We start from the raw sequence: 20,074 nt of genomic DNA, 5'->3' as shown, positions 1-20,074 counted from the left end.
TACAGAGCGCTACGTGGTGTTGGCGTTACGAATAAAAATACTTAAACAGCCTACTTACAGTGTAACCGATGGCACCCCATACCATCACGCCGGGTGATACGCCAGTATGACGATGACGAATACACGCTTCCAATGTGTGTTCACCGCGTTGTGACCAAACACCGATGCGACCATCATGATTCTGTAAACAGAAGCAGGATTCATCCAAAAAAATAACGTTTTGCCATTCGTACACCCAGGTTCGTCGTTGAGTGCACCATCGCAGGCGCTTCTGTCTGTGATGCAGCGTCGAGAGTAACTGCAGCCATAGTCTCCGAGCTGATAGTTCATGCTGCTGCCAACGTTGTCTAACTGTTCGTGAAGATGGTTGTTGTCTTGCAAACGTCCCCATCTGCTGACTCAGGGATCGAGACGTGGCTGCACGATCCGTTACACCCATGCGGACAAGATGCCTGTCATCTCGACTGCTAGTGATACGAGGCCGTTGGGATCCAGCACGGCGTTCCGTGTTACCCTCCTGAACCTACCGATTCCATATTCTGCTAACAGTCATTGGATCTCGACCAACACGAGCAGCAATGTCGCAATACGATAAACCGCAATGACGACAGGCTACAATCCGACCTTTATCAAAGTCGGAAACGTGATGGTACGCATTTCATCTCCTTACACGAGGCATCACAACAACGTTTCACCAGGCAACGGCAGTCAACTGGTGTTTGTGTATGAGAAATCGGTTGTAAATTTTCCTCACGTCAACACGTTGTAGGTGCCACTACCGGCGCCATCCTTGTGTGAATGCTCTGAAAAGCTAATCATGTGCATATCACAGCATCTTCTTCCTGTCGGTTAAATTTCGCGTCTGTAGCTCGTCATCTTTGTGATGTAGCCATTTGAATGACCAGTAGTGTAATTCTCTATTATTCCAATCTCGAATAGCATGCGAAAAAACGAACATATTACGATGATCGATTCTTCCTAGGTAGATCGCCGTCAACAAAATGTTTTCGCATTCCGAGGAACAAACTGGTGACTGAAATTTTGAGAAGATCCCGCCGCAACGAAAACCGCAGTTGTTTTAGTGGTGTGCACTCCAAATCCTCTATCGTGTCCATGACACTCTCTCCCCTATTTCGCGATAATACGAAATGTGCTATTCTTCTCTGAACTTTCTCGATGGGCTCCGTTCATCGTATGTGGTAAGGATCCGAGACCGCGCACCAGTACTCCAAAAGAGGATGGACAGGCGTAGTGTAGGCAGTGTCTTTAGTAGATCTGTTGCATTTTGTAAGTTTTGCCCAAAAGTGCGGTCTTTGATTCTTCTTTCCCACAATACTTTTCACGTGTTCTTTCCAAATTAAGTTCTTCGTAATTATTATTCCTAGGTTATAGTGGAATTTACGGCCTTTAGATTTAACTGATTTATGATGTAACCGAAGTTTAATGGATTCCTTTTAGCCCTCATGTGGATGCCCTCACACTTTTCATGATTTATGGTCAATTGCCAATTTTCACACAATACATATATCTTTTCTAGAACGTTTTGAATTTTTTTTATCTTCTGATGGATTTACTACAAGATAAACAACAGCGTCATATGCAAACAATCTAAGACGGTTGCTCAGATTGTCTCCCATATCATTTATATCGATGAGGAATAGCAGACGGCCTATAACACTACCCTGGAGATCGTCAAAAGTTACATCTGTTTTACTCTATGACTTTCCATCAGTTACTACGAACTGTGAACTCTCTGAGAGGAAATCACGAATCCAGTCGCATAACTAAGACGATATTCCATATGCACGCAATTTCACTACATCCCGCATGTGTGGTATATTGTCAAAAACCCTGTGGAAATCTAGAATCAATTTGAAATCCCTTGTCAATAGCACTCAACACTTCGTGTGAGTAAAGAGCTAGCTGCATTTGACAAGAACGACGTTTTCTAAAAGCGAGTTGACTGTATGTCAGTACACCGATCACTTCGAAGTAGTTAGCAATGCTCGAACTCACTATATGTTCCAAAATCCTGCTGCATGTCGACGTTAATGATGTTTCTTGAATATTGGTGTTAGTTATGCAACTTTCCTGTCTTTGGGTACAGATTTTCATCGAGCGAGCAGTTAAATATGGTTGTAAACTATGGAGCTATTGCATCAGCATACTCTGAAAGGAATCTTTCTAGTATACAGTCTTCACTGGAAGACTTCGCTTTATGAAGCGATTTACGTTGCTTCACTACTCAGAGGAAATCTATTTCTAAGTTACTAATGTTGGCAGCTGTTCTTGATTCTTCTTTGTATCGTCGTCATCGGAATGCAATATTTCCTGCGGTTCCTGTAGTTCCCCAACATGAAAGTCTACTTTATGCCATTCGTCAGGAGCTTCGCGTCTCCCCTATTAATTTCAACATGATTTTCTTGAAACGAAGCAGAGATTTTACTTCTTCCATTTCTGTTACACATACCCAACGAATCCTACCAGAATCATTCTGCTAACGAGCAGATAATTGCTCAATTGCTGCCGTGAGGACTTCAGTTTGACTTGTTACCTTACATACTACAACATCGGATTGGCTTATGACCTTGATTGATTCGATGCTTTCTGACGGATGACGGACATCGTGTAACATTTCATTATATTCTTTTATGACTTCTTCCAGACATTTCTTCACAACGTCTGGACCTAATGCAACATTATCCTCACTGGCTCCCTCATTACTTTTGATCACTGAAACTCGGTTCTCTAGATTTTCGACTACCTTCACATTGTGTTTCTTCATTTTGTCTTAGCACTGGTTTATCACGTTTAATGCCAATTTAAAGCTTTGGACTTCCTGCCGAAGGTTTTCAATTATCCCCATACTGTCGGATATAAACTCTTCTAAACTCTGTTTAATGCTCTCTGCCTGATCTTCTATATTCTTGGAATTTTCTTCTGTTTTTCAAAGTATGTTCTAGTTTTTTTTTTCAAATGTCATTTATTTGTTGAATTGTCTCCTCCTTTTTTCGAAGCATTTTCTTCTTGGAAGGAGTGCTTGCAACTTATTCAGGTCAAAGACAGTTGGTGGAAATCATGCCATGTGTGACCTATTCTCTTCCATTGTTGATTCTTAGAAGTGGGTTAAACCTGTCGCCGTGCCACGGGCGGTAAGCAATATTCTGGACCCTTGTTTCTTGCGTCTGTCTTCTGTGCGTCAGTTCGTTGACTCACGTAGCCACTCTCGACACCTGCTCGTTCCAAACCTATCGGACTGGTTTCTGCCTGGGCCTCGACCACGGCGCTTTCACCTGGCATCGTCTTCTTCAGGGCTGAGCCCACAAAACCTTTCACTCGCGATAGCATGGCAGTATTTATAGTTAAACTTCATTATTTCTTACCAAAACCCAATATGGCTCTCTTGAAATCAGCAAACGCTATCGACTCCTAATTCAACCTCAGATTTAACTAAGCGACTTAAGAGCTGTTGTAAAACCAAAAACATCTCAAACAAGGCAGTATACTCATCAACGATGAGTCACAATGTCACAATGCTGAATAATTCAGAGACCCGGTAAAACAGAATTGCGTGATGCCTATTGAAAAGAGAAAATCACATATTACATAAATAAAGTTAAATCTATCTTATACCACTTCTTTGTTCTGATTGTGGAAAACCGGGATGCCATGAAGTCCCATCCTCAAGCAGGGTCGCCATAAATGTAACCTAGTTGTTGATTTATTACGAATTATTGTAGTACAAATTATTGGAGTTGTCTGGTGGTAATAAATGACAAAACTTGTGAGAATCAATCTCAATGAAATTCTCCAACAGCCATGTAACGTAATATGTTATTTTATTTTATTTTGAAGGCTGTCAGTTTCTGTATTTCACTATGCCATCTTCAGACCCCATATGCATCCGTCCAAATAAACGAAAATGTCCTACAGCGATATAAATCACTGGATGTCGTGAAATGAATCGTTGGCTATTGCTTCATTCGAAGACTTGATAGCATCCGAGTCTTCAAGTCAAGCAATAGCGAAACGATTCGTTTCTTGACATCCAGGGACTTACGGCACTATATGACATTTTCATTTATTTGGAGAGATGCATATGGGACCTGAAATTGGCAAAGTGAAATGCTGAAACTGGTAGCTTCCAAAGCAAAATAAAATATCATCTTAAGTTAGGGGGCTGTTGGAGAAATTCATTGACACTGACAATTACTTAACCAGCGGATGTCCCCCTGTCCATGATGGACCAACAGAGAAACTTGTGAATAGTTAAAAGCTGATCGTTTCTAGGCTATAATAGTACGTCAGTGTCTTTTCCAATCAAGCATCCAAAACTTTTCTCTAATATTTTCCAGTAGTTCTTCAGTGATAAGTGCAATATATGTACCAGTTCCTATTCATACAAACATGAATCTTTGAAGTCTTGAATTTAAGAGAGAGACCTTAATCAAAGCCTATACAAGGTACCCCTAACTCAAGGCAGCATTAGGATGACGGTTACTCGATCATTACATTTAATAGTACCTTCTTAATTTCTACCGCCGATTACAGCTACACGAGAAGGGGAAACTAGTAAATTTTAAAGAAACATTGCAAACTTCAACATTTGTTAACATTCTTTTGACCAATTGACGTGGAATTTGACTATCAAAGAATGGAAATTTAATTCATTTAATTGTCCCGTATACACTAACAACTGCGTGCAAACTAAGTGGAAGGAAGATCAGAAAGGGCATACGCTGTTTATTGAGGAAATGGATACTGCGTTGAAGGCGATGTCAGTCATACGAACAGGAGTCATGCTCCATTAAAGGAACTCTGGTAAACAAATGTAAACACTGAGATTTTAGCAAAGACAGCTACAGACCATGTAGGACACAAGCTGAGAGAGACAAGTTAGAGTCCGCTAATTAAGGTTTCGGAACAAAGTCTTTCTGAAGGAACATATCGGATACTCACGTGAACTGAAATAACTATTCTAAATTTTCTCATTATTTAACTGTTCTTCAAAACAGGAGAAAAATTAAATACAAATCAACTACTCCAGGGTCCACAATACATCTCTAACCTTACTTAAAATTACATGTTTCTTACCATTTCAGCGTGCATGCTGGAACAGTTCCGTACGGCAGCAACCTCTGCAGTCCTCCATCTCTTCCATCTGACAAGACTCTGACTTCTGCAACGCCCAAAGTTGGTCTGAGGACCTCAGCACTGAATTTACTCCGAGTTGCTCGCAGCTGTTATCTGACGATGCCCAGCACCGAGATTATTCTTCGTAATCTGCATAACTTTCCAACGCAATCTCACTGAACTTCATACAATTACACGGATATCTGACTACATTTGCAGCAAACTCAAAGCTGTCTCCACTGTACTCTTTGCTCCCCACAAGCTAACACAGCTATCCTCTTCGCCTTCCCAAAGCTATCAGACTTCTCTCCAGCGATCAAGACGCTTCTTGCCCTCGTTTTAAGCAGTCCTCAGGGACCAACCCTCTGTCACGTTTTACTGCTCGATGGTACAGATCAGACTCCGAGAACGCATAGAAACAAATCTTACTTGGTGCCTTCTGTCGATAGAGAGCTACCACAAGCTCCTAGAAGCACCCCCCTCCCCCCCCCCCCCCCCGCCCCCACCGGGCCAATAACCACCCTGCTTGGAAAATATGGCGGGAACGTCACACCGACCGAGGCACGTAGCTCTCGCAGGAAAGTACCGTCGGGCGCTCCTACAGATTTTCTCAGCTTGTCCACCACGCTATTGTGCCACGAAAGCCAACGGAGCCTCGAAGTGTTCCCTCAACAAGGCATAACATAAATACCTCCTAAAACTCAGCTGAACTTACATCCTCATGCATTAGAGGGAGCCGGAGTAGAGTTGAAATTTGGTGATTAGGAAGGGGACATAAAAATTAAAACAAAACGCAGGTTACGCCGACGCTGTGCATCGGCTTTGCTGCACCACATTTAAAACAGGCTTCAACTTAATGTGATACCAAATCAGATTAATAGATCGTACGTCGGTGAAAAAGGCACGGAAACAACTTACGTCTTGCGCCTGCATTCCCCAAAAAGCTCTAAATTTGTATTCATATCCTCTCTAGCTACAGCGTGTATGGCTGTATTCGTAATCTTAGCTTTACTTCAGTCTGACAATTGACTCTTCGATCAGTGGTCAGTGCGGTGATACAGTCGACGGAATAACCACGAATTTCGTCATCTGACCTCGCTTGTCATCCACACCTATAGATAAGATACTGATAGAACTTGTCTGCTAAGTCCATGATCTTGTACTTTTACGTTATCTAGAGAATATTCTCAAATCTTAGCACAGAGATTTTTATCTGAGTAAACACTTGCGAATACCACTTCCTTATAATCAGTAGAAGGGCAGGACAGTCACCTCTAATAATAGAGCGTGACGTTACTTTGCGGGTGCTTGTGTCTGTAGTCATTATGAATTGTATGAAAACACTCTGGATGTCATTGCTTTAAGGTTAAGCAAAAGTTAACACTTCTGCTTCCTCCGGTGCTCAGAGTTAACTCTTCACACTTGCACAGCCGAGTCAACGAGTACAGCTAGACAGGTTGAGGACGTCGCACTTGTAGCCAACATGTAACACCATAGTAAGACATTATGTAATTTTTACTTATGCTCTTGCATCAAGCGTATTTTCTTTAAAATGTGTTCTTCGATATGTTGTACTATGATTTCTCTTTACTGACTAATTGCTTTGGCTGTATTCAGAAAGGGATGATTTTAGTTAAATCACTTTGTATTGATTAGTTAATACGGGGAAATGAAATGTTTGATTAAAATTTTAACTGCTAATCCACAATCCACACTTAGCGCTCTTTGTTCATGTTATGGTAATAGATGGAGTGGTTTCCCTCTAAAACGGAACTTATTTAGCGCGCGCAAATTGCGGTCCATGTCCAAAAGGTGGAAATGAGAGTCAGTCGGAGACCAGCTACCGTACAGTTTGGAGCTAGTGATTGGGAAGTGCGTTGTACATGTGCCGAGTGAGAATTTTAGTGCTTCGATCTATTCGCGAAGGCCTAGGGTGGATGAAGGGATTGAATATGATGCTCTGTGGCCTGGAATCGTTATAAAATCTGATGATCGTCGCCATGAAGAAAATAACAGAGCAAATCAATTACAAGTGCACGTCCATCTGCCATCATACACTTGCCGCCAGTATATCGCAATCACTATAACAGAGAAGAGGAATCATAGATTCGTAAAGTGATGGATCAGCACATTTAGTACGTACAAATACAAGGTAATTCATATCAAAATGTATGTACCTACCTTGAGTTTTTCCCTATCACAACACCTATCATGATTCTCTCCTTTTGAGGTATGATTCCTGAGTGTCCAGATTGCGACAAATGATTATCAAAAATTGAAAGACAATTATCTAATTAAATTTGTTCAAAATGGCATGAAACAGGTTATTTAATATTACTGAGGATTTTCGTAGCGTTGGGAATGAAGCTAGTTTTAGTGAAAGCCTCCCAGTGATTGAACTAATTCATTTTAAAGTTTTGTGGACTTTTAAAATTACTAGCTTAACTTCTGGTTTCAAAAGTAAAGAAATATGATGATAACTAATAGACAACAATTCATTTTGAGGTTAGCTTTAAAGTAAATCTTCTTAAAGATTGGTTTGAAATGCAATATGTGGTGAACATATTTACTGTAAAATCTATTATAGAAATGCATAAAAGGTGGGTCAATCTTTCAACAGGAGAATTCGAAAAGTTGGCATTCTTTGCAACAGTTGTCAAGATTAAGGGGCCCCAATTGAAAGTTGCTAAAATACATTACGTTACAGGATTAAGGAACATTCTCAATGCTCTTGAAATTTATGTTGAGTTTTCTGCACATTGTGATCTACAAAGTGTAATATCAGTTTATAAGCACCCACCCACTGTTTCATTCTCACTGAAGGTAATGTTACTACAAATAACATTATCCATGAATACAGTTACTTCTTTGCTTTTCTTAAAAGTGTGAAAAGTTATGCAAATAAAATTGAATTGAATTTGTGCTGCATAGAAAATATCTGACAAAGTAAGACTAGACACATGTTCAATTTCCAGTTTAGCGTTGGCTTGCATCTTTTGTATTGATGAGTTACTCAAGTTTGACACAGTATTTAAAATTGATGAGTATACAATAACTGTTAGTATCAACTTTACCTTTTCCCCCCCTTGTCATTGGGGTCATTGCACTTATGTGGGAAACAAGCATAGGCTGTGTTTCTCCACTAAAACTGTTTACTTTTTTATAAAAGAAATGTTACACATTTCTATGCCTAATTAGGCTGGCAAACGTATTCTATTTCATTCGACCGAGTTTGATTAGTTAAAACAGTTCCTAAACAGGTTCAGTTACTTTTAGTGTGTTTACGTAACTTCAGTTTTGTGTCCGATAAGCAAAAACCCTTTAGGCATTTCACGGTCAGTTCTGCAAAAATCCTCACAGAGAGTAACATTATACTGCATCTAAATAACGTAACTGGTTATAAGTATAGTATCAGTACACACACGGTGGAGTGTATAGTGCTATACGTGGCTTTTTCCGTAACTCTTTGTTATTTTGGGGTACAGTGCGTAGTGAACCATATGTGGTATTTGATAGCACACGTGTAGGAAGTTAATGTTATAAACAGAACTAGCAAGACAGAACTTTTACAAACAGTGGACAAATATAATAATTCTCCGACCAGAAGCATGACTGTCTGAGAGATGGGCCATTTCTAAGTTATATTCTGATGTATCTGAATTTGAGGTAAGTTTTATGGACTCGAGATGTGAATTCTATTTATAAATTAAATTAATTTTTACAAAAAAAAGTATGTTTCTATTTGGAGAAAGTGTCCCCTTAACTTGTCAGCCAAAACGTAATTCTTATTTACCCACAAAAAATTAAAGTATAATTAAAATGAACTATAAAGTAAATGTGAATGTAGGCTTTCCCGGCGTATACAGCTGGCGAAGAGTTCTCGGGCTTCCATCCGGGTGGCGGTGTCTTCAAACTGCGACGTTTCCACGAGTGACATACTCGTCATCTTCTGGTGATGTGCCGAGACTTTGACGCTGACGCTAAACATACGGGCCTCATCCTTGGCCCGATGTATGGAGTCTAAGCTTAGTATAGCTGTTCCTCCAAGATCCTCATGGGTTGGAATGGTGTTGCCTCTCGTTCTGGATGGTCCTTGCGTGTTGCCTGGTCGTAGATCCTGGTTGCTGGCGGTGACGTTGGATGTTCCTGTGGTACTAGGTGTTCTTCCCATCTCGCGCTATGTTGTTCAGTGCTGACTCCAGCTCGGGTGTGAGCTTCCTCTCTCCCTCTCCATCTACAACTTCTTTCTTCAGCCGCGCGACCGCGTCCTCTAAGATGAAGCCCCAGTCCCGCGTCGTGAAGATGGGGTTGGAGTTTTATGGTGTGGAGGCCCTTCTTCGTTACGAATTCGAGCATAATTGCCCGATATTCGCCATGAAGCTCGAACGACCGGTGTGGAAGCGATGGCTTCCGTTTCCCTTCCGCTTGCGCGAAAAAGTACGGTTTTCGTTGGACGTCGTACCGCCCATCCCGCACCATGGTCGCGATCTTCTTCAGGACCGCTGGGAGGTTGGTGAAAGGGATGGTTTCGAAGTACATCCCTCCCCGCTCTTGTTTGTCCTGCTGCTGCTTCTTCTCCACATCCGGCGGTGGCGGCGGCTGCGGCGGCGGGACAGGCTCCTTATTTCTTCCCGCAACTCTTGCAGCAGCCGGTGGAGACCGACGATCTCCTTCTGCATGGCCGCCCTCTCTGCCGCCATCGCGGCTTTGAAGGCGGCCACAGCGTCGTCGGTGGCGGCGCTGGGCGGCATTGCGGCTGCCCCGTTTTCCCCCTTGGGCGGGGGTGGCGGGACGGCTGCCTCTTCCTCATGTACCGCTTTCTTGGCGGTTGTTGGTGTCCGATGCTTCAGCTGCGGGCGTTTGCGGCGTGCGGGCCGCCACAGTTAACGCACGTTGACGTGACGTGTGGTGGCTTGTCGCAGTCGCGTGTATCACGTGCCTTTGCACATTTCAGGCACGCGACTGCGTCCTTACACGTCCTGGCGACGTGTCCCATCTTCTGGCAGCGGTAGCACTGCCTCTTGTGCTGCGGTTGACAGAGCTTATTCTTGTTGCTGCCTCGGTCGTCTTCCGACAGCGTGAGCAGAAACTTTGGCACAGCAGCAAGTTTGCCTCCCTTCCCGCGTCCGGACATGGCGTTGGGCTAGTGGCGTGACTTTAAAAAAAGAGATGGGGCCCCTCCACGCCCGCACCAAGATGGTGACCAAACCAAAAGTTCTACTGTCACCCACGTAAACATGTTAGTTATCTAGTAAGTGGATCACAGGATGCTCGGCTGTGATGTTGCCCTTGCGTCTGGGTAATACTACGCATTAACACGGTCCATCAGGTGATAGATAGTGGACGAAACGCGGGTGAGGGTAGCGATTTGAAGAGCGATAGTTCATGCAAGGTTGGATTTGTTAGTATAGGTATCATGCATCATTGCCGTGACAAGCGATGGCGATGTGTCCCAGTTGGTGCAGCTGCTACATTCCTGGAACAATCAAGATCGTTATACAGTAGTGGGAGATCGGCTATAGATCATCTCACTGTGTGGGGGATGTGTGGAGCTTGTCTGCATGCAGTGTACGGTACAGCTTCCCTGTGTGGTGCCAGTTATTCGGCAGTGTGTTTCAGCTGTATATCCAGTAATGCCGTCTAATTAGCAGGGGCTCGCCTGTACCGTTATGTTTGCGCATGCTTGGCCATAGATGTTAGGTCCTTACAAGTATGTCTTTTGGTCTTTTATGTTTCCATCTATGGTTGTGGTCGTAGTTCCCCATATTCAGAATAAACGGGTTCTGCGAATGTCTGGAGTTTCTGTATAGTCTTGTGGTGAGTTTGTGGATTACCTCCGTGAGAGTCTCAAGTCGGTATTCCTGGTGAAGGTCCGCGATGCGTGTGTATCGTGGAGCATGGCTTATGATTTTGAGTACTTTTTTTGTATGAGCTGCAGAGAGCGCAGGCGTGTAGGCGCAGGCTCGAAGTGCTAATCAAGGAGTGCCAAGGCGTCTTGTAGAGGTACTTTCATGAACAAGGAGGTGACGTCGAAGCTCACGGGTAGGTCATCTCTCTGTATTCGGATGTCCTTCAGTATTCTTACTAAATCTGCGGAGATTTTCACTTGATGACTGCAGCGTCCCACCAGTGGCTTTAATAGTGTCGCCAGGTATTTGGCAAGTCCATAACTGTGCGAGTTGATAGTGTCCAGAATCGGCCGTAGAGGCACCCCATCTTTGTGAATCTTAAGCACTCTGGGACACAGCCGTTTCTGCACTGGCTCTGGTAGATCTGAGTCCTTCGGTAGCGCCACGGTTTTCCTGGTCATCGTCGATGTAGGGTCCTTGTTGAGTTTCCTGTAGCCTGGGTCTTGCAACAGAGAGCACGTATTCTGTTGATAGTCGACTGTGCAAGTGAACACCGTCGCATTTCCCTTGTGTGCTGGGAGGACCATGATGTCATCCCTCAGTGTGAAGATAGCCTCTCGCTCCGGCACAGTAATGTTGGCTTTCGGGAGTCGTGACTTGTCGATGATCCTGCAGCAATCCCTTCGGATCTGCTCAGTTTCATCCTTGTTTAGGCCACGGATTGCTTCCTCTACTCTGCTGATGATGTCCCGTTTCGGTATGGTCCTTAGTAGAGGTGCAAAGTTCAATCCTTTCGTGAGGGCAGAAGTTGTGGCTGCATCTAGCAGCCAAATTTACAATAGCTCTGGTGCTATTTGTCACCTTCTGTGTCGACTGAGCTCCAGAGAGTCTGTAGAATTTGTCGATCTGTTTTGCGGCAACATGTCGCTTCTGCACCTCACTTTCGGCGTGAGAGCTGCAGTCAACCCACTCCAAATTGTGTCCCGGTAATGCTTACGCCATTTTCAGGTGACAGGCGATCAGGATGCGTGCATTCTTGTCCAGTTCTTGCCATGGCTAGTGATTGCGTTCCCTGACAATGGCCATTCCTGCTCGCCGTAAAATCGTTCGGTTTTCTTCGTTTTCACAGGATGTCTTAATTCCGCAAATCGTGGCAAGATGTTCTTATCTCGGCAACGTTGGAGGAAAGCCAATGAGCTGAGCAATTTGGCTTTCCTGTTGCGTTCTTTCTGCAGCAACCTGAAGCTGCAGAGCATCTCTTATCCGTAGAGGTGTCGTAAATGTGAATGTATGCTTTCCCGGCGTATACAGCTGGCGAAGAGTTCTCGGGCTTCCAGCCGGGAGGCGGTATTTTCAAACTGCGACGTTTCCACGAGTGACATACTCGTCATCTTCTGGCGAAGTGCCGACACTTTGCGGATGCCGGTCCCTTTATAACCCCCCCCTCCCCCCCCCCCCCCCCCCCACCTGGATAGATCCAGATCAGCCGGCGGGCGGGGTGGAGGGGGAACCGGGTGCGCCGTTCGTGTCTCCGTCAGAGCATTCCGGTCGCGTCTCGTGAGCTGGACGCTTCTTGGTGCGTTCCTGGCGTATTGCGGCTAATGTTGGATTCCAGGCCGCGCTCAGTTGATAACCTTCGTCCCTGTTCACAAGATTCTCGTGGACCCGTATTTCTATTCATTTTTTAATGACGCTGTCCCAATAGCTCCCGGCTCCGCACAGCACCCTGATGTCCTCGAAATGAAAGGTGTGGTTTTCTTTGATGCTATGTTCCGCTGTAGGAAATTTCTCTATCAGTCCAAGTCGGACATACCTGGTGTGTTCCTCGTACCTCTTCGAGATGCAGCGCTGCGTTTGTCCAATGTACTGTACACCACATTCGCAGAGAACGCTGTATATACCAAGTCTGTTGAGTTTGAGTGGGTCTTTAGCTGAGCTGAGCCCACTACATATCCGCCTCATCGCGATAATACGAAACGAATTGCCTTCCTTGACCTTTTTGGAAGTCTTCCTGCGATCCTATCTGATGCAGATCCCATACCAGACAGGAATATTCTAGAAGAGGACGCATTAGCATAGTGTAGGCAATCTCTTTAGCAGACCTGTTTCATTTTCTCAGTGTTCAGCAAATAAATCGTACTCTTTTGTTTGCTTTACTTAAGCTGTTCAAAATTACAGTCCCTAAGTATTTAGTTGAATTTATAGCCTTTAGATTAGCGTGATTTATCGAGTAACCGAAATTTAGTGGATTCCTTACGGCACTCATGCGGATGACTTCAACTTTTCATTATTGAGAGCCATTTGCCGCTTTTGACAAAAATATCTTGTCTAAATTGCCGTACAATTTCTTTTGATAATCTGATGACTTTAAATATAACACTGTAAGTGACATCATCTGAAAACGATATTAGATTGCTACTCAGATTGTTCCTTAAATCGTTTAAAGATCAGGAACAGCAGTGGACCTACATCACTTCCTTGAGGAACACCGGATTTTACTATTATTTAACTTGATGAGTTTCCGTCAACTAGTACGAACTGTGACGTTTTACATTAAAAACGAATCAAGTCGCACAACTGACACGATAGTCTACAGGCTCGAAATTTGATTATAAGTCGCTTGTGAGGTACGGTGTCAAAAGCCTTCAGGAAATCTAAAAATATCGAGTCAATTTTACATCCCCTGTCAGTAGCACCCCCTGTCAGTAGCACTCATTACTTCGTGAGAAAGAAAAGTTAGTTGTGTTTTACAAGAACTTTATTTTCTGAGTCCGTATGTTTGTCAAAAAATCGTTTTCTTCGAATAACTCAAAATGTTCAAAAACAGTATATGCTCAAAAATTCCTCTTCAGATAGACGTTACCGATATGGGTCTGTAATTCTGCGGATTACTCCTATTTACTTTCTTGAGTATTTGTGTCACTTGTGCAGCTCCCCAGGTTTTAGGTTTGGATATTTCAACGAGCTATTGGCTGTACATGATTGCTACATATGAGGCTAATGTATCAGCATACTTTGAAAGGAATCTAACTAAACACTCTGGACCGGAAGTTTTGTCTTTATTATGTGATTTAAGCTGGTTTGCTACGCCGAGTATGTCTACTAAGTTACTGACGTTCGCAGTTGTTTTTGGTGCGAATTATGGAATATCTACTTCTATGGTGAAAAATAGTGAAGAACGCTTTTCGAGTTTTCTCATGAACCGTCCGTGAACTATCAAGTTGTTCGCACCGTTTTTGTTTTGCATGTTGGTATTCCGGTTGATATGGGTTTATTTATCGATTGTCATTTTTTATTTGTTGTTCACTGTTGCTATCTGAATTTACATATTGCCATTCCGTCACTTGGAGGTGCTGGGTGGAGCTGTGGCCACTGGAAAATAGACTACCAAGTGGAGAAATCGAAACGTTTCCGACATATTCTCCTGTTTGACTTCAGTAGAGGAATGACAGAAGTAGTGCAGCCAGAAACATTTGTATCGTGTATGGGGATAATGCCACGGGACAGAGCAAAGAAAAGAAAATGGTTTTTTTCGTTTTCAGGAGGATCGTTTTAATATTAGAGTCTCTCCACGGCCAGAAAGACCTTCGGAGTTTGATGAAGATCGTTTAAGAGCATTGATACACAATGATCCACGGCATTGTACTTGAGAATTTGCAAATGATATGAACCGTGATTATTCAACTATCGCGCGAGCATCTGCATTGATTGAACTTGTTATCAATAATTACTTATTCTCAATTAGTGTAATTATTCCGCGGAGGCTACAGGTTCCTCACATTGTGCACCCACTACACAAGTATGTTGTGCTTTTTCTCCGTACGTTCCTCATGATAAATGTGAGGCACGTACGTAACAAATGCTAAGTATCTCAAGGAAAAGTCTTCTCTGAGTAGTAGATAATATCTGCAGTCGTCCAGAAATTGCATCATTACTCACCTAGAAATAGACCAATGAATTAATTGACAGCACGACACAGCACTGAGCATATAAGGTTGTTTATTATTATTATTACTATTAGACTGGTTAAAGCATTAATAGCCTGATGACGTCCGACTGTACCAGTTAAGAAGTAATGAGTTCAGCAATCACGTGATTCACAAACAGTAAGTATAATGCACACAGTTGAAACTGTTTGATTTTAAGTGGGGGTTGAAGTGTGCAGGTCGAGCAAGTGCGGCAATGGAAAGGAGTAATGCAGGGGAAGCATGTTTTATAACAAATGTCTACCCTCACTGCTCAAAGCCAAAATCACAAAATCAGCAGATGCCATATGAGCATCTCTGCTTACTCGTCATCAATTGGTCCGTGTGCAACATCGACCACACCTATCCTGCATCTTTACTCGTAACCATAAATGGTGTCTTTATGCTAACACAAGGAAAAGAATGCTTTAGATCGAACAAAGCAGCAGCTCTCCGTACAAAGATACGAACTTTGATGCGTCTTGTAGTGCATCTGAGGCCTGGCGCCTATTATCGCTCTAGAGCCTGTGTGTCGGGAGAGTGACTTATATGTGCACAGTGACAGGTGGTCTGAAGCGTGTTCAGTTGAGTACGCAGTTCTAATTTTTGTCTGGACAGGACTAAACCGAAACATCTACAATGCGGTCAAGAATTTTGACAACCAGAGTCCAGTAGAGCACAGAGACATTCAAGAAACAGGCCAAGAGCATGTTTTTGTGAGTTGTTCTGTTTATTTCTTGAAGGATTTTTGTTTACTTATGTTTGTACAGTTTGGTATATGCTTTTAGTAGTGTGAATGATGCGTGAATGTGGTCTAAAATAAATATGTAGATCATTGTTCTACTGATGAGCACTTTACGAACTTGTGTGAGATCATGGACTGTGCTGCTGGTCCCGGTGGAGGTTCGAGTCCTCCCTCGGGCATGGGTGTGTGTGTGTGTGTGTGTGTGTGTGTGTGTGTGTGTGTGTGTGTGTGTGTGTGTGTGTGTGTGTGACCTTAGGATAATTTAGGTTAAGTGGTATGTAAGCTTAGGGACTGATGACCTTAGCAATTAAGTCCCATAACATTTCACACACATTTGAACATTTTGGAACTAGTATGAGAAAGTTTTAAGGCAATGTGGCTGCAGACTATGGGCAATTTTCTATCATAATATGTTAAGAATGTTTACGGTAAAAGGAAATCTAATTCGAGAGCAAATGAAAATAGTTAATAACGTAACGTATGAACAAAATATCAGAATGTTAAATATTTATTTCGGGAAAAAATACTATTCGAAAGCGTGTTAAATGTTGATTGGTTAGCCATGAAAGGCGTGGACTAACGTCGGAGAATAATATTTTACTATTGGCCTTAAAGAAAACTGACCAATCAGAACGAAGCATTGTTCTTACGCCTTTTCTCGTTCAGATACAGAATGTTTACAGCAGTCTAAAGAGCGACGGGGCCTAGCCTTCAATGGTACGGTCAAGTGTAGTATGATCTCCTTAGAAAGTTGAGCCCATTATACACCACTAAACTTAATAATATGGCGACCATTGTCGTTTAAGAACATTGCGTGCTTAGTAGCTCTTCAGATTTCGGGAAATACGTTACCACAAACTTGCTAACGTGAATGAAAGGGTTTGTCCATGACTGTGTTCACATTAATACGGGCTTGGTAGTGAATGTGTACATCTCAAGGTTCAGAATATACCGAAATTTTGCCACTATTTCCTCGTTTCATTCAAAATTAAGGCCTCTTCCCGATTCTTAGAATAGTTACATTGTACGCAGCCTGGTGCGAATTGCAGTACGGTAGGCTGCTGCTGGGCTGTCCTACCGGCGATCTTCTGGAACGAGTTCATAGGTAGCTGCAGGTAAAAAGGACGAAAAGGAACCGCACCGCTGCACAGTGGCGGTGTGATGTGGTACGAATTGTTTCCCCGAGGTGTAAACATCACTGCAGACATTTATTGTCAACAACAGGGGTCTTGCAGATGGAGCCCTAGGACAACGACCAGGATGACAGCGCCCTGCGAAGCGATTCGACGATAATTCCGGCCCGCTTTCTACTGGAATGACAAGAAACACTACGCAGGCTTTCGATTCCCAAGTCATTTCACACTCACCTTATGCAGCTCATCTTGGGCCATCATATTTTCATCTCTTCTGCTCTCTATCGAACAACCTTCAAGGAACTTCCTTTCTTGGTAGAAATGAACTTCGAACATTGCTTGACGGGTTCTCTGCCCTAAAGTCACGTGATTTGAATCGAAAATCTACACCAGCGTTGGCAGACTGTTGTGAATACTAAGGATGATACATTACTGATTGGGAAAGGCTTTATTATGTGTATCTGTTGCGTTTATTAAATTTGTGGAGGAACCCTTCGAACTTTTCAACAAACGCAACACGTGCTACGATATCCCTAAGGAGAACCGTAGACCACATTTCATGCAAAAAGAACAAACCGATTTGCTCCAGTTGCCTAACCTGAAGGAAGTGTGAAGCATTCAAACTGTGATGCTATACTGTAGGATACTCACAGTAAGACAATGCTTCTGTTGGATGTATAAAATGGACTCTAGCCAAAGCTATTTAAAACACTTGACACCTGATTATTGCCATCAATAGAACCAGAGGTATCAGCCACGGGTCAATCGTGTTTGTACGAGCGACATTTTGAGCATATTGGTAGCGCTTGCTGTAGGGTGCATATCCATATGATCCTATGAAATGTAAATAAACTTTTTGAAACATTCTGTGTTTCCGGATGTGCTAGGGCTTTAGGCTGTAAAGCATAGCATTTCAGCTAAAACTGGTGCACTCGCCATTAGGCTGCAAAGCATAGCATTTCAGCTGAAACTGATGCACTCGCCATGTTTGGCATTTACGAATGCATCAAATTATGTCGCCCTAAGCATTAGATACACTTTCCTCTTTGAATACAGGTTTCATGTGTCGCAGGGTGTGGATTCCGAACGAGATGGAAGACATTTTAGACAGTTTCCACTAATAGCCAAACAGTGATGTGTATGGTGTAAAACATCATCGTGCCAAAACAACTCTGAAGTAAGTACAAGCCTTGTGGTAGCTCTCTATCGTGTTCGTAGTGCAGTGGGCACATTTCGAGTGTCTAGACAACTTGCTGTTTGCAGTACACCCTTATCTGTTAGTCTCACAAAGAGATTAATGATACCTCTGACATTTGGAGATATCAGTAAACCCCTGACTCTTCAAAGAATCGAACTCCCAGGTATAAAAGAGCTTCAGCCACTTTATTACTTCATAAATAAGTTAATGTATTAATTATTTGACTATCAACACAAGTAAATGAGAAAAAGTTTGGGAACGATTATGCTTCAAACATGTTGGAGATCGCCAAGTGCTATCATGAAACGCTGAATGAATATAATGAGCGTAATTTACGCTCCATTTTAAGCGAAAGCCAATTCTTCACGCATTTCAATATTTATGACGTCATATCTCCCGAAATTTTTAACTTGCGCAGGTATACCAAGTGAGGTACGTAGGTACAATAAGCGAAATGTATTGCGAGCTGAGTTAGAGGTAAAGAACTATTAAAATTCCATGCCTGATGCCAAACTTCGAATGCATTTGACTGCGGGAACAGCAAAAGTACAATAACCGATAATTTTTTTTCTTCCGTCGTTTTGTGTGGGGTTGAGAGGTGTCAACGATAAAAGTTTCTCAAAGGCCTGAAATTACGTTTAAACTTTGCTGGAAGTCGCTAAACCCTCTGATTGTCAAATAATGGGTGCATGAATTCCTTGTATTTGAGTGACGTCAGTGAATTTGCCTGAAGCCAAATACATGGCTTCTATCTGAGGTATTTGTCGTTTAGCTTTTAACAAGAAATTACACCTGTTAAGGAGTAGATTACGACAGCATTTTAATTTCTTTTAATTCTGCCAATAATTACGGGATATACTGGAAATCGGTGTTTTGTTGAGCCTGCACTGCAACTGGTCCAAGGTTCCGGGTTCCCGGTTCTGGTAACTGGGATAGCGTGATAGTGTTACAGAAGATCTGAAACTAATTCTTCAACAGTGGTAACTTTACTGCTTCTTTATACTTCGGTTGAGAGAAATAAACTTATAATGAAACGGTCGCAAGGGAGGAAGTCAATATTTTGGAGGATTCTTTACCGATCGTTTGCTCGGTGTAACGTGCTTAAGTGCATTTGGAGAGCTGCAGTGACATCTGGGGAACAGTCATGGGAGGTGCATGCTGCTTGATGGACTGTTATCTGCTTTCGTGTATACATATAGAAGGGGTGAGTGAAAATTTGTACCAAGGAATCGAACGAGCGTCTCCTGCATACTAGGTAGGTGCGTCAGCCATTAAGCCACCTTGTCACAGCAATTCACACAACTCTTAGGACTACCTTGGCACCTCTCCCTCCTCGATCCAAATTATACCTCTGTATAAGACGTGTAAAGTCTGTGAAATTGTGTAATTTAATTTGTGTAAGTACCTGCGGCTGGGTCTGAGTCTGCATCCCCCATCTACGTTCCTTGCTGAGGTACCATTCCCGAATTCCAGAACATGGAGAGCCACGGTATTTCTGTTCGTGTATTAAGGGGGAGGGGGGCAGGGGATTTAATGTATACTGCGCCGGTAGTGAGAATTTGAGCCGCAGTGCCAAGGTAGCATAGTCAGCAGCGGATCCGACTTCGATTCCCGGCCATGGCACAAATTTTCAAGAGCCACTTCTCTCTGTATACATGAAATCATATCTGAATGAGAGGAGTAAAGACTCTGATATTGCGTCATTTCATTTGTATTGTCTCCTTGTTCCTGTGTAAGTAATCGTGATACTGTTAAAATACCTAAAGCAGAAATTGAACACACATACTAATGGCCCAGCAACCACAATCGCCTTTTTATGCCACGTAAACCTTGTAGATAACACGCTTGCTCGTTTTTCACACGATGATCTGGCCGGTTATGCCTGTGCAACCACGTAAATAAAGGCGTCACATCAAACTAAACTGCTTCGTATTGTATAGCTTTTGCGGTTAATCTGTGTGGAGGTGAAACAGCTTTTTCTTCACATGTACTGATAACGCTGTGCGACGGTCACCATTACGCGGCAGTTCCTGTGCAGTAGTAAGTTGTTA

The sequence above is a fragment of the Schistocerca gregaria genome, chromosome 1 (genome assembly GCF_023897955.1).
Source record: "Schistocerca gregaria isolate iqSchGreg1 chromosome 1, iqSchGreg1.2, whole genome shotgun sequence".
NCBI lineage: Eukaryota > Metazoa > Arthropoda > Insecta > Orthoptera > Acrididae > Schistocerca > Schistocerca gregaria.
Note: the sequence above shows the minus strand (reverse complement) of the source record.